Raw genomic sequence first — 23,811 nt, 5'->3', positions numbered from 1 at the left:
TAAATTTTATCACTGAACCAAAGAACAGAAGTTCTACTAAATTACTTATACAATTACTTGCCTAATTTAGAATGTGACAGGAATGAAATAAAACTATACAGATCAGACTAATTATGTCCATAATATTCTGTTTTGTTATTTTTAACCTTAGTTGTAATATAAAACCTTACACTCTATTTTATGATAGTTGGTTCCGTGGAATGATTGTGGCATACTGCACACTGTTATTAGCTAAAGGAAATACCAATGCCATCATTTAGCCATTATAGGAGATAAGCTCACCTATTAAAGACAATACTAACAGTGTTTTATATTTTTACTAACCTGCCATGTCAAATAAGTTACGCAGAATAATTTCTTCTGCAAACACATTATAGTTAAAATATTTAAACTTCCCTTGCCTTTCAAAACATATATGTGTATTATTGCAAAGTTATGATAATTCCTGTGATTTATCATCCACATTATCTATTTTGTTTTGTTTGCATAAATAAGAAAGTGAAAAAAGACAAATCTAAAATACAAATCTGGAAATACAAATCACTATTTTTTAATGAAATTACAGCATTTAACAAATCAGATATATTAACAGTAACTCTAAACAGTAGAACAATCTGTATGTTCACTAGAGAAAGACATCTTGATAAAATGTCCTATAGAGATATAGAGATAATGTATATATCTTTAAAATGTACTAATTTCATAGGATCGGCATATAGTCGCTTATTAAATATTATAAGAATTAAGTCATTTGACCTATGAAATTTAGCTACGTAAGTTATTCTTATAGGCAGAGTAAAAAATTATGCTAGAAACTTTAGCAACATAGATCGAGGCTATACTATGGAGCAATTGGGTCTCAGCTTGGATTCAAAGCTTAGCTTCCCCACATTGGTTGTGTGACCATCCACAAATTTCTTATCCTGTTTCCTCATCTATACCATGAAGAACAAACAGAATGTTCTCACAGAGTTGATATGAACATTAACAAGGTAATATATATGCAAACGGTAGGTGTCCAGAGTCTTCTCAATAAATGGTAACTATTTTCATTATGAATGATTTTATCATTTCAGTGAATGAATGTATAAATGGTTTGAGGTTTGTTTATTTATGGTAATATCTTTTTGACTTCTTTTCAAATACATTTCGTTGAACAAAATTAAATTTAATGAATAAGTCACATCTGGCAAAGCATGTTTTGTGGTAGGCTTAGCATTATAGTAACAACCAGATGTTGAATTATACAGATCAAAATATATTCTTTTTCTGCTGTGGTTGACCATTACACCAGTAATGTTAATTATTTAGAAAGCTTAGCATTTGGCAATGTGAAAAACGTTTTGATTTAATACAAAGAAGCCTCTCGACATAAGAATTTGTCAAAGTTGGGGTCAAAATCTATGATTCAAATTCTACTTAGCATACCTAAATTAAGAAGAAAATCTATGTCTCACATCAGTACTAATATTTACTCATAATTTTACATTTAAATTTTTTACTTCAAGATTATGGAGGATTTGAATCAACTACAACAAATGATATGCACCAGAACAGTTTAGTATCCCATTCAGCTTAATGGGTAGCTCTCTTGCCATAGGAATATTTCAGACATTCTTAACAAAAGTTTTTATCTTTATTAGAAATCTAAAAGAATTCCTTTGGGTATTATTATAGATATATACTTGTATTAGGTAGATCATAACCAATACCAATTAAGATTCAATTGTAAAAGTTTATAAACAGTACTTCTTACAGAATTGTGCCCTGTACATACAGTAATAAGAAATGCAGTTACTATAATGACAATTACAATTAAGACTGATTTCCTGACACGCATGAAAAAAATTTTTCGAATCCTATAAAATCTTAAATTCCCTTTCCTAATGGAATCATTTATTCACTGTAAAATCTGGATTGTTTTTTTAATCTGCCAATATTTTTTGTATTCTCCATAATAAGCAAATAGCAATGGTTCCAAAATGCTTGTCATGAACATTCTGTCCTCAATTCTATCTCTTTTCAAAAAGGGTAAGTCGCTACTGTGAAGACTTTCTAAGATCAAGTCTGGGAAAGGGTTTATTTAGCGAAGAACTTCTGGTCAAGTGTAGTACACTGTAAGCATACCCATCACATCTTAATATACATCATTTTCTATGTTATCCTCATTAACATTTCAATATTTGACATATTATTTTGCAGTATTAGGACACTAGTAATTTACTAGAAATCTAAAAGATAAAAAGTGTTTTATTTAAGGCATTATTTATTGAAAACACAAGTAAATTTCCCTTTTGACTTATATTAACTACTTTTTTTGTAGAGGTTAAAAGTGAATATGGTTTCAATTTAGACTGAACTATTTATATACAGTATCAATTTTTTTTTTCATTTTAGGTGGTGATAAAAAAATCGATGGATTGAAAGAATGTTTCTAATTCTTACAGTGATAGCCAGTTGAAGAGTATTCAATATTAATAAATAAAACCCAGAATAAAATGTCAAATGACATGATTCTAAACATATTTCAGGTAAGTTGTTTCAAATTCAATTGAATAATTTTTTATAGATTTTGAATTTATTCTTGTGTTTTTGCAGACCAAAAAATAAGCTGCAATAGGACAAGAGCAGAGTATTTTTTCCATCATAGTAACTGAACAGGAAATGACTAGAGAAACATACTCCCTACATGAAGAAAAGGTTTTTTCCCAAGCTGCTTCCTTTCTCCAGAATATTCTTCTTCAGTCCCCACTGAGGCCTTCTCTGAACCTGTCTGGCTAAATTAGGTTTTTAACCATATATTACATATATGTTCTCTATTATAATAGTCTCAAAAATATTGTTCCTTTCTCTAGACAAATTATTTCAGTTTGCAATTATACATTAATTTGTGTAATTATTTGAGTAAGATCTGTCCCTGCCAATAGAATGTAGACACCATGGTACCAGGGACTTGCTGACTAATATATATATATATATATATATATATATATATATATATATATATATATATATATACAGTAACTGGAACAGAGACGGGAACAAAGTAGGTGTTATGGACTGAATTGTGTTCTTCCAAAATTTATTAAGTCTTAAACCCCAATGTGATTGTATTTGAAGATGGGGCCTCTAAGAAAGTAATTAAGATTAAATACAGTCACAGGGACGAAGCCCTTATTCAATAAAATTAGTGTCCTGAGAAAAAGATATACTAAGCTCACTCTCTCCCTTTCTCTCTCAACGCATAGGCATGGTTGAAAGGCTATGTGAGGAATAGTTAGCAGAAAGTCATCTACAGCCAAGAAGAGAATCCACACCAGGACCAAATAGGCACCATCAGATAGGACTGATAGCCTCTGGAACTGTGAGGAAATAAATTTCTGTTGTTTAATCCACCCAGACTATGATATTTTGTTATGGTAGCCTGAACACACTAATACAGTAAGTAATTAAAAAGATGTGTTGAATGATTAAATAAATGAATAAAAGTTGATGGGGAATAAAAATCTTTTCCCTAAGTTAATTTTTCATCAGAAAGAAGTGCATTTAATATAACTTTCTGGTATTTGCCAGCCTGCACTTAGTCCGCTGAAATGGAAAAAAAAAAAGTGACTTTTCTAACTGATGAGTTTAGGAAAGGAACTTGACATACTCAGCTAGCTTCTTTTCCCTCTCCCACCTGAGGGCAGCCAGGCACACACAGGAAACAAAGATTCTGGTGTATTATTCCATCCAAAATTTTTCAGTGGCATAATCCTATATGGAGAGGCCTATGTATCCCTCTGAGCTTGAAACTGCTTAATTCTGAGATGAGCTATTAGGGAACCCATTCTAGGTGTATGTGTAAGCTACATTCTCCAACCTCTTTACTAACATTTTAATCTACCCAAATGTTTGTCTAGATCTCACTTTGATTAAAACTTACATGTGGAAATAGTATGCTATTTATTGGGCCTCTCAAACCCTGTAGATGATATTACCATTGTTCTGAAATAGAATGGATCATCAAATATTCAAATCATCAATGGAAATTGTTCTGGATTTTGAAAAATAAAATTTAATACATATGGACATATGGAACCTATGTTATTGATTTAAATGTTACCAATTTTGTAACTATTTTGTGAGAAATTTTAGTTTAATTAGCATTTTCTACAATTAGAGATGAAATGTAGAAAATATTTGTTCTTATTTTTAGTTATTCTCAGCAAAAATTTCACTAGATCCTATGCTCCTTAAAGCATATAAACTCAAGTAATGACAAACTTAACTTAGCCCATAATAGATGCTCATTACTACAACACGCGAAAAATACCTTATCTGAGAAGGCGTCTTCTGGTCCTACAGCACAAACAAGATTTCTCAGTAATGCGCGCAAGTGTGTGTGTGTGTGTGTGTGTGTGTGCGCGTGCACATGCGAGTGCAAGCATACATACACACATGCACGTGCACTTTAAAATATATATAAAGTACATATATTTAATTGTATGATACATATTTTTGACTATATAATATTACATTTCTATTAAAAACGAGACAGGAATATAACATGGTTTAATGATTATCTCTGTTCTTGACTAAAATGTATTCTTCAAAAATAAATCTTCTACAAATACATTTTTTTTTACTTCTCAGTGTTTCCAACTACACTTTACTTACAATCCTTTTACGGATCTACTGATCTCCATGCCCTGAATTAATCTCATTTCTTGCTTTGGGATTCTTGTTATTCACAGGGAATCTCATGAACAATATATAAGTTAATAAAAATAGAACTTTAAATAGCTGTCTTAACCCAAATATTCAAAATGAAAGTTTATAAGTAAAAGTCCAGTACAATAATTCTATCTACATATTAAAAAAAGAAATTCAGTAAGAAAAAAATCCTCTTCCACATGAATTTCCTTAATTTCCCTAAAGTCGAATTCTGCAGATATATTTTAAAGAAAAATAATAAATTTTAAAAATGCAACAGGTACTATAAAATCATCATTTAAAGCCTAATGAAAACACAGCGTCCACATGAGAATTACAACAGACTTTCAGTGTACTGCATAAGCACGTGACATATTATTAAGGACAAGGGAGCTGGACTTTTTTTACTTTTTTTGGTAACTTTAGCTTCACATATGGAGCATTTTGTTTCACTTCTGGTTTACTTTCTTTTAATCAAAGACCCCCACTGTAATGCCTTCACACAGGGCTCAGTGTTGTGGTTACCATGGAAACCATAATTCTGAATGTCCTAACTTGTGTGATTAAAATTTAACACAAAGTAACATTGATAGTCTCCCTCATTTCCACTACCACCAATATCCAATTCTAATTAGCAGCACAATAACTGGTTTGGAAGGAATAAAGATCTCTGACTACTATAGCCTCACATTGCCAGTTATTCACAGGGAATCTCATGAACAATATATAGTGATGGATCTCTTTATAAAATGCTGGGTTGAAACAGAGGAATTATTTCTAATTGACTTTCCAGTCTTCTCTAGAAAATAATGTATATTTTCTTCTGTTTATATACTTTTTAAAAAATTATTATTCTATATTTCATTTGCCTATTCAACTGGAGCAAAAGCTTTATAGTAGTCTAGTATACTAGGCTAATAAATGAAATTATATGACATTTTAATTCCTCGGATCCACTTGTAATAATTGTACTCACTTTTATAATTATTACACTGTTCTCTTCAACATGAAATTAACCCTTCTAGGTATGTTAATTAAGATACAACATATGCAAAATCTTTTAAACTGAGGTTTAAAACTTCAACTGGATCTTTTCTCTTTTCTTCCTTTCTTTTAATGAACACTCTAATAGGAGCTGATAAATTCTCAGTACTCCATTAAAGAAATATATTCTCTCTTGCTGATTATTTTGATTTGCAGAAAATTATATTGTCTCAGGGGCTCACTTGCACTGATCATGTGCCCTGCTTTTCATCGGCTCTACTCACAACTAAGTACAAATTTATTACATTAGTCATAACAACATTTTAAATTTGGAAATTATACTCTGTCATTCCAACTGAGCTTCTTGCCTACCTTATCATATATTAGAGCAAACATGAATGACATTCCTCTCCACTCCTAAAATCCCAAAGGAACTGTTTAAGTTTATAGAGTAAGAGGGAATATTTTAAATATTAAACATTTAGAGTCAAGAAGATACATTTGTCATTAAGTCCAATACTCTCAAAATTTAGGGTAGTATTGAGGTTCAGAGAAGTTAAATGATATCCTTAGTATGTCTAGTACTTTAACCAGTACTAGTAGTTTTAAGTATTCGTTTAACATTTTTATTCATTCATTATAAAAGAGTGACACTTCTCTTATTAGTTCATGCCTTTTTCTACTTTTATTTAACAACCTACAAACCTTAAAACATAAAGTGCATAGAGTATTTGTAAAATTGATCTTGAAAATTAATGGAATTGATCCAAAAGATGAAATAGGGGTAAATTAATAATTTTGTTATATATTGCTGTATAATTTGATTTATATAATTTAAATATTTGAGTTCACACTGAAAATAATCTGTTTGTTATGATTACATCTTTAGCCATAAAACACACTTTCAAAATCATTGCTAAACTAGTCAACAGTAACTTTTACTAATTAATATTAATTCCTAATGTGAAAATATTTTTACAAAATCTCTATTCCTTCCACATAGTTCATTTAATGTTACTTATCTTTTAGTAAAGATCTGACTATTAATTGAAGTAAGCAATTTTTACTTCAAATACTATTCTGACATTTGAGTAAATAATAATTTTAAGTAACATCTGACTCTGGACAATTTTATTTTCATATACTTTCTACTTACAAGTAAAGGATTGTCTCGTCCTGTAACTGGCCCATTTAGAACTTTTATTTCTAATTAGAATATGTATGTAAAGTACTCTAGTATAAGTTATTCTTTCCTTTTCTGTAAGAAAGAATGAAAGAGAGAAAAGGACTGATGTGTGTGTGTGGCTGTGGGTATAGAGGGGAATCACTTGTGGAAGGAGAAAAGAATAAGAAAAGAGGATTCCTTTATTTACATGTTCTCTGCATCAGATATTATTCCGTTTTGAAATAAATATTAGATTTTGAAAGATCCTTTGAATATGCTAGTTCATATTCAAGAGTATACCAAGAAATGCAAACATGTTTTTTAAAAAATGGTGTTCTGTACCAGAGGCTTCATTAATGGAGTCAGTGGATAATAATACAGAGAAAGCCACAAAGGTGAAATGATTGACAAATCTATACAAGCCAGGAAAGGCATAAAAGAAGGCATTATTTTACTAAGTAATAAAGAACTAGATTAAGGTTGATAGATAGGATTAACATAGATTAAACTGGATGAAGACTATACATAAAATTCTTTGCCATGTTTAAAGTGTCAATAGATAAAGAAGAAGATAACTTATCTCAATAAAAAAATAGATTATTCAATTTGAATTGTCATGTCATTTAATGTCAGTACATTTACAGAAGCTAATAATTCTCATCCTATGATATTTAATGAAAGGTCTAGTAAAATGGATATTTTCAATCTACCAAAATTCAAAGCTAAAATCATTATAGTATCTATCTTTAGAGTTCCAAAGGCTGTTTTCTTATTTAATAAATTGTTTTATCACATTCAACTCTTCTTCATTTTAATTCTTGGACGCTGACAAATTTTTAGGATTGCACTTTCAGCGAAACATTGTTCAATGATGTTTTTCGCAAGGCAAAATAAAATATATCAAAATTAACATCATTTTATTATTTCACAGAGTCTAGCCTGCTGGGTGTGATAAAAAGACTTATAAAATAATATGAAGAATGATTCATTCCAGAAATTTCAACCAAGCATCTACTTACAAAGTCCAGATTTACTTACCTGTTATGGCACTCCACTGACTGACTTATTACTCACTAATTCTATTTCTACAGCTATACATTCAAACTATCTTTGGAGTAAATACAGAAAAGTAGAATCTTTGATATAAACTTAAAATCTCTTCTAAGAAAAAAAAGAATGATTCTTAAAGATAAGAGACTGAGTATACCCCCTCAGGAGCCAGAAAAGATTAGTTATAGTTTTCAACATTTTTTTTCAGATTAACAACTTCTGTGGTTATTCAAATTTCCTCTGATAGGTACTCATATGTAGCACTTAGAAAATAGAAGGGAGCAATAGGAATAGTCTCAGCCAGCATCTGAGAAACACTGGTGTTCTAGCTCTGTGGTACAAAAGGAGGATAAGTTGATGAGGAAACAGACAACATAGCTAAACAGGAATTGAGAGGTAGAAAGATGCTGTGAAATTCACAATTCTCTGGAAGATTAAGGTGGTTTCTGAAGGAGTTTTAAAAGCAAGACCTTTGAATATCATGTGCTTTAATATTTTAATATAACTATATTTACTCTGTTTCACTTTGGATATCTTTTTGACTATTTGTTTTTAATACTGACCAGACCAGAGAAATGGAGTCTCTGCTTCAGTCGTGTCTGTCCTATTCCTTAATTCCTTTTGTTATTCTAAGCTTTCTTAGAATAACAAGATAAAACTGTAACAGGTAAAAAGACTATATTAATAAGCAAGGAAAAGTTCATTGTTTAAAAGTCCTAACTTTATATAATTCCATAATAATTGCTGAATGAAGATATTCTGATTTGATGACATTTTCTATAAATGTGAATTCATAGAAACTGCAGTACTATTGTTATTATATATTATTTTAGAGTTTTAAATTAGATTATATTGAAAACTAATAATGAAATATACAACTTTATTCTACCATTTCAAATTTTCATTCCTCTCAGTAGTAAAATACTATCTCCCTTACTAGGTTAATAGATAATTACATGAAAATATTTTTCATAGTGCCTGGGACATAATAGACCCTAAGTGATGTGAATTTGAATGTGAGCAGTATCAAAAAGGCCAGGCAAAGCACTACGTAAATACATGTTATTAGTACAAATTTATAAACTAATATATTAGTGGAAAAATAAATTCATAGTAAATTTATAGGAACTACATAGTATATTAAAATAACAATAAAGAGTTTTCTTCCTTAACGAGTAAAACTTGAATGCGTCAGAAAAGGCAGTGATTGGGAAAGCCAGAGATATGCTGGCTACTCTTCATTTTTACACATTCTATCCCATATGCTGTCAGAGAGCAAAGCCCTTTAAATGATGAAATGCTCAAGAACTCAGTTCAAATGAGTCAAGTTGGCAGAATTTTCAATCATGGCTCAAAACAAGAATCTCTCCTTCAATATGAATATAACAAGTGTCTTTTAATGTATGTATATTCCCATAATATACATACACTTCATATATGTATATTCCCATAAAAGTTAAAAAATACCAACGCTGAATGATCTAGGGCATTATAAAAGCTAGTAAATAATTTGTTTTCACTTTAAATTAAAGACTTTGTCATCCTTAATGTCAGGAATATAATTCATAATTGAGTGTTATAATTCAGTTTTCATTCTAAATTTTTAAACATGAATATATAATGAGAAAAATTAATGTTTTTTTCATGAATTGTAAACTGTTATAAGTTCACTTTCTGCTATAGCTAAAGCTAAAAGAATTTTTGCTAGATATCGTATGTGCACAGAAAATATGAAAAGCATCTGGATGAAAGGAACACTGTAGGTAGCACTTCACAAATAAACCCGTCTCCTCTTTAGCTAAAAATGAGCTACAGTAAATGCAATTTGAAAATGATCTCGATTCAGATGTGGTGTCCAATTTATGGTGAATATAGTTTGGTTAGACCATTAATTCATTATTCCTCATTTGTCTTTTAGCATTAGTACAATGTGCACTATCAGAAGATGGGATAAAAAACCTATTAGTGCTGCTCTTTCTAAACTAATGGTCAAGCTACTCCTCTCCATATTAATGTTTTTCAAATTGTTTTACCTTAAATTTATTTCTTGACATTCTATTGAAGTCCATGCCAGTTAAAACCTTTTCAGCTATCTTATAATTTTCTTATCTATTTCAAATGGGTTACAATTGGCCACTTTTTTAAATGAAAACTTTAATTTGTGGTGATATTTTGCTGAAATTATTTAATAACATATAATAACCCTATTTTTGTTTATTTATTATATAATATTAACTAATACTGTGTTATAACTACAGCTAAGAAATAGTCTGGTTGAGGTAAAAAGTACCTGAAATAAAAAAGTACAGTAAAGCCAAGTTGTTAGAAATGATCTGTATAATCTTTTGCCTAAAAGATTACTTTTGGACAACTTTTCAGAAGCTATATATACAGCAAACGTTTTTTTTAATACACTTGCCCCACTCTTTTCCTACTAGCAATACTTTTCAAAGTTGATATCAGAGGGAATTCCTGCTACAATATTTACTACGTACAGCAATCAGAGGCATTCCTTTGGATATTTATATATGTCTGAAATAAACATAAAACTTTCATTTCAAGTACTTATCACTAGATTATCCATAAACTGACAATCCAAAAATATTGCTAATTTAGTATATTTAATCAGGGATGAAATTAAATTGAAATGAAAAGAAATCTATTATAAACTTCATTTGTGGAATAATTAATAACACCAAGGATTTCTTCACTCTTGGCTGAGAATATTGAGACACAATATAAGAAAAAGTGTTTGTCTACAAAATTCAATTTCTTCATTGAAATTTATGATAGAGAGATTACATGATTATACATGCATTACCACCAAGTTTTATAAAAATCTAGCCATTCACAATTTTTGGCAACAAAGACAGCAAACAATTACTTGCTTTCATTACAATTGTAAGAGGCAATTTGAGAAAATACTCCCCAGGAATTAAATTTTGTGAATAAACATTTTAGTTAATTGCATTATTGTTCTCAGAACATTGAAGGCAGCACTTAGCCAAACCAAGAAATCCAATTTATTTCTTTGTTTTTCTTAAACAAATAAATTCTCTTCCACTAACACATCTTAGGGCTCAAGAAAAAAAAATGCATATATTACATTATATGGATAAGAAAGGTATTTAAATGTAAAATTTTAAATGTTTTAAAGAAGAAATATGTAGTCTTCTTAAGCCAAATAAGTTCTAAAAGTCAAAGGTTTTTGTAAAAGATCAATGAAGGTAGCTCACCATTTCAACTTTCATCAGTGCTGAGAGCACTGGTGTTTGTGAATAGTTCACAGAATACTGTAGCTATTAGTTCTAGCTTTCTATTTCATATTTTTATCTGATTGTCTTATCCTACCTTTAATGCAATGCATCTCTCACACGTCCAAGAGTTGTTCTTTAAAAAAACAGTATCATAATATTTATGTAATTAGGTCTCTACTAAATATATAGTAATGTAAAAAGGGTCTCTTAACATGTCCTTAAATTTCTTCTTAAGTATCTTGACCCAATACTCTTATCACTGAGGAAAAGTATATCCCCCCAGAATAGATTATACGTTATTCTCTGATGAATATTTTGGCCTTGTCTAGTCTCTCTGTTAGAGTACTAAAATTCTTCTCATATACTACCACTTCTGTGAAGCTTTCCCAAGACCTTTTATTCTGAATTAATTACTCCCTTTTTCTTATAGTACTCAACATATTATAATATAGCTAGTTATACATGTTCTATATGCCCGGCTAGGTTTTTTCTCTAGGTCAGAATATCATTATCACTCCAGAACATAGCAGAGGTCTCAGGCACACATGACATTAATATAATATGTACTAAATATATGATTTTTAAGTAAATTAAAATTAATGTGTTTTAATCGTCATTTGTCTTCACGTTTTATGGTGATATTTCTTAGCCTTTGAAATATGTTACTTAATAAAGTCATATTAGTTGCATTAAGTAAATGTAACCAAAGGTGATGTTTTTAATCAATCTCCTCTTCTTGTGAGTGTATAAGCTTGAAATTGTTTAGAAAAATGCGTATTCATTCTGAAAAAAATAATAATTTATTACAAAGTTAATTTCATAATTAAGATGTACTTAAAGTTAATTTCATAATTAAGATGTAATTAAATTTTATTGACAGAAATTCTAGAAAAAATTTAAAATACAATTCTCAATAAAATCTTATAATACTAATAAATTGAGATATGATTTTACACATACCCACATATTTCGTAATAAAAAAACATCCAGAATTTTTCGAATTCCTAAACTTTTGAAAAAAGTAGAGAAATAAATGATTCTATACTATTTATTTCCAAATACCAAACTGTTTTTCAAAATCATAAGTATTTTTAAGTCTTTTAAAATGTATTGTACATATTCTTGCCTTCTAACAAAGTATGTTAAACACACATACAAACTAACTTTTTCTTCTCGATGACCCAAGATCATCACAGAATTGCAGCATCCTATGTTTTTTAAGAGCAAGAATGTTCTTTATGGATAATCTAGTGCTTCCCTCACTAATTGGACAAATGAGAATTCTACAACCCAGAGAGATTATGTGATGTACCCTGGGTCTCATAGCAAGTTAACAGCAAGACCAGGCCCAGAGTGAAGTTAACATGACCCAGAGTGCTTCCTAATAAAAATCACACCTGTAAAAATTATTTCTGTTAAAACCTAGCTGGGAATATAGAACATGTAAAATGTTTATAGATCAGAGTCTCTTAGATACATACGAAAACTTTATTCTGATATATAATAGATCCAGCCTCCTATATTTACTAAAATTTTTTATAACTTTTAGTGATTATTTGGCTGCTATCCTTAATATACAATGTCAGGTTCATATGCAGTTTTCAATTTGTCTATTCTTTAATAATATGGTAAACTTAATCTGCTGCATATTGGATGCTAGATGATCACATTTGTTACATGTAAAATATGTTTTCAGTGAGGATCTTTTCTATGTGAAAAGCATGTGAGCTTTAGTTAGAATAAAACAGCTGAATATTACAACCAGTGGAGAAACAGTTAAACTGTAGTTCCTGTAGTTGGTTGTATTAGAATCATTCGCTAAAGGAATCAAGATACACTTCTTTTAAAAAGTGAAAAATAATCATGAAAGAAAAAAATCATAAAACCAGCATTTTCCACTTGGATGACGCAATTTTTCCTGTCTAAATTCAGAGATCGATAAAAGCAAGACCTACCATAGTCAGGCTAGTGTCAAAAAATTAACAATTTAACTCAGGACTTGAAGAAAATTAATATTTTTGTAAAACACCAATTTAAATAATAACAAAAATAAAATAGAAAAAAGAACAAAATCCAATAAAATAAATAAAACATAAAAATAATAAAAACATCAATAAACACACTTACTATATGACCTAGCAATCCAACTCATGGGTTTTTACACTAGAGAAATAAAAAAATTATGTGCACGCACACACACACACTCACACACACACATACTGCATATGAATATTTATAGCAACTTTATTATCACCAAAGATTAAAAACAACCCAAATGTTCTTCAACAGGTAGATGGATAAACGAACTTTGAAATATTCACAAAATGGAACAATGACCAACAAAAAAGAAGGGATGAATTGCTGATATACTAAAAAACCAGGATGAATCTCAAAGGCATTATGATGAGTGAAAGAAATCGGTCTCAAAAGGCTATGTACTGTATGATTCATTTATAAGACATTCTGAAAAATTTAAAAATATAGTAATAAAGAACAGATAATGGTTGCTAGGGGTTAAGGACAGAGGCAGGGAATAATTACTAAGGGGCACCATGAGAGAATTTTTATGTGATAAAAGTACTCTGTACACTACTTGTGGGAAAAACACAATTCTTTACAAGTTTTATATCTCAGAATTGTACACAGAAAACAAAACAAAACAAACTATAAATACAGATGGACGCCCAGGTAAATAGACAGATATATAGACAGATATGGTTATGTGGGTATATATGTTATGTTAAAATTCCTCAAACATTTACAATGGGTGATTTTAAACAAATGTACTCAATAAAAAAAATAAATAAATGTAGATATTCGATTTAAAAAATCATAAATTCCTCTCTAACAACAATGACAAAAAATAATAGCCAATAATAAATTGTTTTTAGCTTTTATTTGTGGCACAAAATGCCAATCAATAAATATTTATAGCCGAGAGTAGATTTCTATTGAATATAGCATCCCTAATTTAGATGAAAATGAAAAGGTTTTTTTGAACCATAATAATTTTCCAATGCTATGGATTAGAGGTAACAGAAGACAGTTTAAGATAAAGAGGATCTGGTTCAGAACAAGAATCAAGACACAAAATTCTGTCCAGGCCACTGTTGGTTCAGGATTTATCCAAAAATATAAGAAGTAATGGAAAGTGAACAAAACAATCATTTTAGACTTTCAACTGGACTAGTATACTTCCTACACATCACCTAAACTCAAGGTTAAATATTATATCAGCAAAATTGTATATATATTCATAGTGTTTATTCCTAATTAGTCTTTTTGTTTTATCTTCAAGGTACCTGAATTAAAGAACAAGTTCAGATATTTCCAAGATAAAAAACTAAAGGATTTCTGGTTGATCTCAAAATTATGATGGTCACTAGTTTGCCAAAGTAAAAAAAGACATGGGTGTTTAAAATGAGTAAAGATGTACTACGAAAAAAACACAGGAGGTAATAATAAACTTTGTTTGCTCTGATAGTCTGTCCTATACACAATTAGTGTATAATTATTTTTTAATACTCAAAGTTTTTAAATTGTTTTATTATTTTTGCTTTTTTCCAAGTATTCGACACTATTTTGATAAATGAATGGTTTAGGTTTAGGTTGACAGCTGAGGTAAGTGATAAGGAACATTCTACTACACACGAAAACTGAAATTTGTAACAATATTCAAAGAAAAATGATTTTTTCAAATTGAAAATGATTTTTCTGCTTTAGTTTTAACAAGACAGTTCCTAAATAGCAAGCTTTTATCAGACATTTAAAATACAGCATTTAAAAATTATTGAAGGAAGAAGGTGAGGATACAGGTAAAATGACAGCTTATGGAAATAAAACCTGAAATGAAATTTTAACAATACATATCAAAAGCTTTAAAAAGAGTCATACAGTTGGACCCAATACTACTGCTAAATAGATACTCAATGAAATAATCACTTATATAACAAAAGATTTATATAAATATATCCTTGTTTCAGTAGTATTAATGAGTAAAGTGTAGTATGATGCTAATAAAAGGTACTTGCACATATTATTAGTCTATAAATATTTTTATGTATATTTGTTAATTTAAAAGGTAAATAAAAATTAACACTAAAACACTAACTATATTTCTCCTGGGTGTGGGATTATAAGTAATATTAATATACTCTCTGTAATATTTTCTAAATTTTCTATAATGAGTATACATTTTATAATATAAAATATAATAAACATTTATTATTAAATGTTATTGAATTATAAAATTTAGTCATTTTAAAACAAAATTGTTTAACAGAAATCTTTAATGAAAAAGTTATATACACCAAAAATACTGACCTGAGGTTATTCAGTAATTGGTTATCACTTCTTTAGTCATTGTAAAACTCTATTAAAATAAGTTTTATTTTTGTTTTGGTGAAAAAAAGTATGATTGTTTTGTATATACTCCATTTGCTGTCGATGGTCCATTCTGTGGTTTAAGCAGTGGTACAAATTTGCTTTGCTCAACTAAGTGGCAGCTATCATTCGAATGCCAGACTTATCGTTATGCAAAATTTCCAAAGGTCACCATTTATGCATGTAAATTCTGAAGGGCACTAACTATACAGCTGACAGATTCTGACAGCCACTATATCGCCAAGAACAGAATAAGCAGGGATAACTGTCTGAATAATTAATGTGCTTTTACTCTGCCCATGGCCAGTTTTTACATCCTACACTTTCTGACTGTATTTTAGAAATTAATTAGAAAATATAATTTCATAGCAAAAATATATAAAAATTTCTATAAACATTGGGTAAAAAAGTAAGACATCTTTAATTTAAAGTGTTATAATTGTAGAGATCACTCCTACCTAGAAATAAAAATTAACACTTAGCTCTGGATATTGTTTCTATAAAAAAATTATTTCTGTTAAAACATGCGCGCGCGCGCGCGCACACGCACACGCACACGCACACACACACACACTCACACACACACACACACACACACACACACCACACACACACCTCTTCTCTTCCCCAAAACTCAGTAAATGGTGCCACCAGCCATTGGGTTGACAGTTTTAAACCTGATTCTTCCCACTGAGACTTCAACTCTCACTACTCAAATGGAATCAGTCACTGAGATCTGTCAATTTTACTTTCTAAATAGTCTAAATGTGCTACTACCTCTCAATCCTCTATGTCGTTGCCTTAAACCAGACCTTCATTAGACCTGAATTATTGCAAATACTTCCCAGATAATCCTCCTGCCTCAGGTTTCACAGTCACCCACATGCCTCCAGTTATCTTTTCTAATACCCAAATCCATGAGCAAGGCCAGCGGTACAAAATAAAAGAAACATAAAAATAGAAATTAAAAGGATACTATAAGGTAAATGTTTACAATATATTACCTAAGGGCAAGAGATAATAAATAAAATTGTGTGTTATGTGGTAATATGTGATCTGGAGAAAAATAAAGCAGAAGAGGGCAGAGGGTACCCCCAGGCATTTTCAATTTTATAGGATGTTCAGGGAAGGCTGAAGATAGAACCAGTCTCTGAGCACTATACAGTGAAAACTGTGGAGCAAGAAAAGATGAAGGCTGTTGTAGTTCCCTAGGCAAGAGGGGTTTGTGATTTGGACCAAGTTAGTAGCCAGCGAGGTTCTCAGAAGTAGACAGAATATGCTGATGGATCTGTAGTGTGTGCAAAAGAAAATTCAACAATTACTTTAAGGATTTATGCTTAAGAAATTGGAAAAATGGAGCCATTAAGAACACTTTTCGAGAGTAATGTTTCTGAATAGGCTTTATGATTTTGAAAATAGTTTGATACCATGTTAAATACATTCAAAGAGGTCATTTACTGTGGAAAATATTGCTCCAGTACATCTTTCCTTAAGGTTCAAAAAATTATAGTTTATTTTACAAACACACAGTGCTTAGATATATGTCAAACTCTATTCCGAATGCCTAGTGGTAGGTAATTTTCTTAACCCCATATTATCGATGAGGAAGCTGAAGCACAGGGAGGCCTGTACACCTCTAAGGCTGTATATCGAGTCTATCTTCAAATCCTGACCTCTTTTCTTTGTCTCAGATTTTTTTGTATCTTACTATTAAAATAGAATTTGAGGTTCTCAAAGCTGATAGTGGTGGGAAGTGCAGATGACAAAGAGGCATGAGAAAACTTCTGGGGGTGATGGATATGTTTCATATCTTGATTTCTGTGGTACTTACACAACTTGATGTGTTTGTGGAAACACAATTGTGAATAAAAAGAGTGAATTTACTATACATAAATTATACACCAATAAAACTGATTTTAAAAATTAATCTAGCAAATATCTTAAATTGACACATGTTCGAAATGTGTATATTTTGTCCAAATGTAAAGTGAATCTCTCATATTACAAAATTTGTTCTAACACTTTTTTTTTTGATTAAAGCAATGTTCTTCACATCATCATCCAACAGTATTTGCTGACAAAGTAATACATTTTTATATGTTTCCATATAATTACTCTTGTATGATTTCAGCCATGTTCACAACAGGAAGAACTAGGGTGTGTCCAATGATTTATCATAAATTTAGTGGAAATCTGTAAATGACTCAATTGACTTTAAACATTGTTGAAAAACCCAGAGAGGTTTGCATTTGTGATCCAAATGTTGTTATTAAGAATTTTGCTATTCTTGTTGCTGTGTACTATCATTAACTTAAACTTTAAGACAAAATATGTCTTTGGGCAAGTTTAATCACTTATGATATGAAAGACAAAGCCTATTTCACAATCTTATTTTAAATTTTAAGCTAGCTCCTTAAATGTGAGATTAGCAATGTTTATATCCTATAGTAAATCTGAAAAATATTCTATAATAGAAGTTAGTGAGATTTCATGTCATTAAAAAATTATTTGATTTATACATATACACATCAACAATCTTGATTTTATAATTTTTATTTAATACTTTATAAGATCAATTGTCTAAATATGACTAGTCTGGTTAAAACTGACAACAATTCCATTAATGTACTTATCCAAACATATGTAACATCAGTACACTAAAATACTCTTAAAAATAAACACTGCCGTCAAAATCCAATGAGATAACACTTGACATCCATTAGGATGGCTATAATCAAAATGACAGATGATAATAACATTTGACAAAGATATGGTGTCACAGGAACACATACATTTCTGGTGGGAATGTAAAATGGTGCAGCCACTTTATAAAATAATTTTGAAATTTCTCAAAAGGTAAAACATAGTCATTATATGATCCAGCAATTCCACCCCATGTATGTGTCCAAAAGAAAGGAATACATATAACTACACAAAATTTGTATATGAATATTTATAGCAGTATTATTCATAATAGCCCAAAGTATAAAAAACACAAATATCCATCAACTAATGAATAGATAAACAAAATGTGATATATCCATATAATGGAATGTTATTCAGACATGAAAAGAAATTAAATACCAATTCATCAACAAGGGTGAAAGTTGAAAACATTATGTTAAGTGAAAAAAACTGATATGAAAGTCCACATACTGTACAATTCCATTTTATAATAAATTCACAGAGGCAGAAAGTATATTATAGGTTGCCAGTGGTGGGGGAGGGGAAGTTTTCTTTTAAGAATGATAAAAAATGTTCTAGATTAGACAATGGTGATAGTTGCACAACTTTGTGGATATACTAAAAACCACTGAATTGTACACTTTAAAAGGATACATTTATAGTATACAAATTATATCAATTAAAAACCAAGGAAGTAAACCCTGTCAATCATTTGACACTATAAAAATCCCTATGATTCTTCCAGAAACTTCATATTTGGGGGCCTGCAGTAGTCATTATATTAAATATTATGAGATTTTAAGTATTCTTTTTTTATTTTCTTAATGAAAATAAGTATCAGGGGAGGTTTGGAAATTTTCTTCTCACAACCTCCTGGATACCACTATGCACTGGAGACATCAGGCTGGAGAATTAAGCTTTAGTATGGCAAACCTGATATTTCATGGATTGTTCCAAACCTACTTTTCCAAACCCATCACTTAACATTGTCTAATCACATGCGGCTAATCCTTTAGCCACACTAGAAATACTGATTCTTGAATGGCCAACCCTTGCTCCTATATACGCTCTCCTATATAAGCTCTTCTGGAGCTTATATTGGCCTGGAATGCATGACCTCACCTTCCTTGCCTCAACAACTCCTCAGTGAATTTCACAGCTTTCATGAAGATTTCAAGATCTTCTACCTAACGTGACCTGCTCCCTCTCACCTTTGTTTCTTTAGCAGTTTGCCATTGATTCTTTTAAAATATACATAATAATTTCTATAAAGCTTCAATTTCTCACCATCATTTATACTCTTCAGAGCAAGCACATCTGTCTTGCTTGGCTTATAAGAAAGAAAAGAGAAGAAAAGAAAAAGAAGAGAAGAGAAGAGAAAGGAAGGAAGAAAGGAAGAATAAATCAGCCTGTTTTTGTTAATTTAACTTATTTATATCACTAAGTACCAAAAAAAAAATTCATTTTCAAGTCAGAAACAGAATGTCTGAAAATTTGTGTTAAGGTATAAATAAGCTAATAAATACAAATAAAGTAGAATCAATCATATCTACATTAGAAAGCAGGAATAATATTAATTGTTTTCATTGTGAATGAATGTGAAAAAGAAAGCAGTGATAAAGGTAAAACTATCTAAAAAAAAGGAATATCAATCAGAAAATTTAGTGCCTACAAAGACAAGTGCAATGTGTTTATAGTCTTAGAGCAAAAACACATTGCACAAAGACAAGTGCAATGTGTTTATAGTCTAAGTCAATCAGAGCCTTAGAGAAAAAAAGACTAGAAAGTCTTTGGAAATAGATTGATAATAATTTATAATACACACTAATTATATCAGTAATTCAAAATGAATGTGAATTATTTTGCTATGAAGAAAATAATCTAGCTAATATATCTAATTTTAGGCTGCGTATTAACTTATATTCTAGACGTTACAAAGTCACTTTACAGAAATAACTTCAGGAACTTCAAAAAGAAAGGAAATTCCAATTTTACTGTTGGTTGACTACTATAAAGGCCTATTTTTGCTTTCAGATGATTTGCTGAAGATGATGCACATATGTGTACTGGACCAAAGGTATTTTCCTTGAGATCTTTTCTGTTGTACACCATAAATATATTTGCGATAAATAAAAACATTACTTCAGAAAACAATTTATATTAAAAAGCTTGGAGCTATAAAATGAATATATTTTATTTCCTAATAGTCACATTCACCATCATGGATATGTAATTGAGAACAAATCAGATAAATTAAACAAAATTGACTGCGATAGATTGTGTTAGTATACATGAACCGATTAAAAGAAAAAACTCCCAATAGTTATTCAATATTAGATATTTAAGGTAATAGAGCTATCTGCCTTTCCAAAGGGGTAGAGGGCCACTCAAATTATTACCTTCAGTAGTTCATTTATTTTTAATATAGCCAGTCTTTATGTCTTCACAACAGCAAATACTTTGAACTATATTAGTTACATATTTGTTCACAAGAAATGTCAATTTATTTTCCAAAAATATATAATTCCATTTTAGTAACTCATTAAACGATATGATGAATTTTCAATATGATACTCACAAAAAATATACTATATTGAATATAAATATTTTAAATACACTTTGAAATTACTAACAAATGGATTGGCAATAATAATCTACTAATTACCTTAAACTGCTCTTCAGTTGCTAAAAATCCATGTTTTTTTTCTCCAATTTACTGAACATTTTAACATTTCTGTAAAAAAACACAAACAGACATTTAATTACATGCTGAAAAAATACTTATTTTTATGGTTATAGTTGTAGAACTATTTGAATAGATATATTTCTTATTGTTTAAAGTGTATTTTTTTCCCACAATGTTTGGGCTACAGCGGAAAAACCATGGTATAAAAAAGAAATTCAATTTCCCTGTGACACATTTTCCTCCACGATCTCATTTACTATAATGTTCATTGCTAAATGGTAATAAATTTGATATGTAAGAAATATAAATATTTTCTTAATTAAAAGAACACATGAATTTTTAAAATATATTTTGAGATTCCCAATAAATTTCTGATTTCTTGTGGTAGGCACTTCAGGCTATCTAAGAATGTGTCTAATTACTTTTATTATTAGAGAATTGCTGTGGGAAAAAAAAAAAACTGAGAAACTCTCTAATACATTTTTCTACTTAATCACACACACATATACACACATTCTCTGTGCATTTATGTATACATATTGAGACTAATTATATTAATCTAAACAAATTTAGATTTTAAAAATATTAGAAAAAAATAATAAAAATATGAGTTTACTTAAATGGTACATTTATGGAGGGTTGTCTTAGTTTTCTTTAAATCATCATATTTCTTTTATTATTGAAAAAATAAAATGTCAGATATTTAACACACACACAAAAAAGAAAGTATAATGTCCTTCAAAGTATTTCCTTGGACATTTCAATGTTTTCTGATGGTTTTGCAACTTGTCATATCAATTTTTGAGCTTTCTAGTGTATCTAAGTACTTTATACAAGAATCAACTGCATTATTTAATTATTATGATACTTAGTATTTATTATGTTATTATTAGTAGTATGCTATTTGTAGGAGTTAATTTACCATATATATGCCATAACAATGACAAAATTTATGATCTATTCTAGAGTCTTCTCTCCAAATGAATCAGGAATTAGATATGGTCAGATGGTGATTAGCATATAATTATAATTGAGTTCTTTACAGAATACTATTGATTACCATTACAAACATACATACATACATACATACGTACATACATATTTTTATATATTTATATTTGTGGGAAATATTTACTTAAAAAAACACTATATTTTGTTTGAGGATTTAAAAATGTTAAAGCAATGAAACTTACTGAATTTTTTCTACAAGTGTCCACCTATATTTGGCCAAGTAGTGAGATTCTGTACCACAAGATCAATCTAAGTCCATATTTGAATGGCATGTTTGACTACTTAAACAGGCAAGTGAAGGAATTTTTTTAATCGACTTCTTGAATTTCCTGGACGACCATTCTTTCAACGCATCTAGCATGTTCCTTCAATAATTATTGGTTGTTTACCTGAGATATTTTTCTCTGGTTTTTGAAGAACAAGCATATCTGTTCTTATAAATTATTTATATATGTGAACAATCATGGATAATGACAGCACAGGCTCACCTACCAATATCCTTGCCCTTTAGAAAATTTCCTCCCATTTAGGAAATATATTTTGAAATCCAAACATTATTTCCACAAAGTTTTCTGATACCACCAGACCCACTCCACCACAAACAGAAACAATATCTTCTCTGATACTTCCATACCTCTTTACATATTTTTCTATTTCGCTAAACTCTGATCTATAATGTGAATTGCTTGAGAAAAGAAACTGACTACTTCAGTTTACATTACTCCTCTTTAAAAAACTAAGCACTTCATAGTGCCTTAAAAATGCTGACTGGGTAGACAAAACATTTACATTTTTTGTTAAAAATATTTATTGAAAAGTGTCTATATTGGATTCACATAAATTGAGATCAAGAAACATTATGTGTCTTTGAATTTGTTTGTATAGTTATCTTTACAGGTCCTTTGTTTTTTTCTTTTTGTACAAAAAAAAAAAAAAAACAGAAAATCTTCGATTTTCAGTTTGGCCATTCAACATCTCAGTGCTTCACTCAATTATATCCACTTTAGACCCTTAAGTGTTAGTAGACAACTAAAAAGAAAGAACTAGTTACAGAGAGTCACTTAGCCTCTTAAGAAGAAGGAGGCCAGGTCTGAGTGAAAACACAGGAAAGGAAAAGAGAGGTAGACAATAGGAAGAATAGAAAACCAGTCAAGAGAATATATCATATCAAGTGATACTGTTCTACTAGTACAAAGTAATAAGGTAAATGTCTAATTAGTAAACTTGATCTAAAAGAGATTATAAAAAAGAGTTATTAGAATTATATTTTGAAAGAAAGCACTAGTAGAAGATATAAAAATTTGGTGTGTTTTGGATGAAAAATAATCCATACAAGTATATTTTCATATTATCATTACTGTTCAAAATGACATAAAAAGCAATTCACAAGTAATTAGTATTACAATTCATTTTTGCAAATTAGATGGAAATATTTTGGTTATAAATAACAGGCTGCTTTAATTAAAAATTAAAACTTAAATTATTGCACATTTTAGATAAAATCTTCTAAACAAACACATACATAAGACATAGAAATGGAGAATAAAATAAACAATAAAGTTTGATTCACTGTTTAAAAAAAATGAATACCTGAGAGTCCAAGGAAAATTTTCTAATCCTGACATAGCAAGTTTAAAAAGTAGAGAAACTTCATTCATTCACGCTTTCATGTATTCATTTCATTATTAAATATGTACTTAGTAATCAGGCACTGTTTTAGGTGCTGTGTACTCAGGAATGAACTGAACAGGAAAAAATAAAGCACTCAGAAAGTTTACATTTGCATTCTCAATAAGGAGTAAAAATAGAATATAAAAAGAGGAGACTTTATATTCTTCATTTTTTAAAATAATTTTTAAATTTAAGAACTTTATTCTTGAACACTTTATATTCTC

General features: G+C 29.7%; 1 protein-coding gene across 10 annotated transcripts in view; it reads right to left on the bottom strand.

Moving 5' to 3' along the window:
- The window catches only part of ADGRL3 (adhesion G protein-coupled receptor L3), a 726,915-nt gene that overhangs the window by 543,087 nt on the left and 160,017 nt on the right, over positions 1-23,811 (bottom strand). For all 10 annotated transcript variants that reach the window (XM_039845304.1, XM_039845303.1, XM_039845307.1 and 7 more), the window contains exon 2: positions 20,885-20,953. The gene's annotated coding sequence lies outside the window, so the exon portion shown is untranslated. The remainder of the gene's footprint in view (positions 1-20,884; positions 20,954-23,811) is intronic.

The sequence above is a fragment of the Pteropus medius genome, unplaced genomic scaffold, assembly GCF_902729225.1.
Source record: "Pteropus medius unplaced genomic scaffold, Ma_sr-lr_union100, whole genome shotgun sequence".
NCBI classification, from domain to species: domain Eukaryota; kingdom Metazoa; phylum Chordata; class Mammalia; order Chiroptera; family Pteropodidae; genus Pteropus; species Pteropus medius.
Note: the sequence above shows the minus strand (reverse complement) of the source record. Positions and strands in the feature narration are given on the sequence as shown.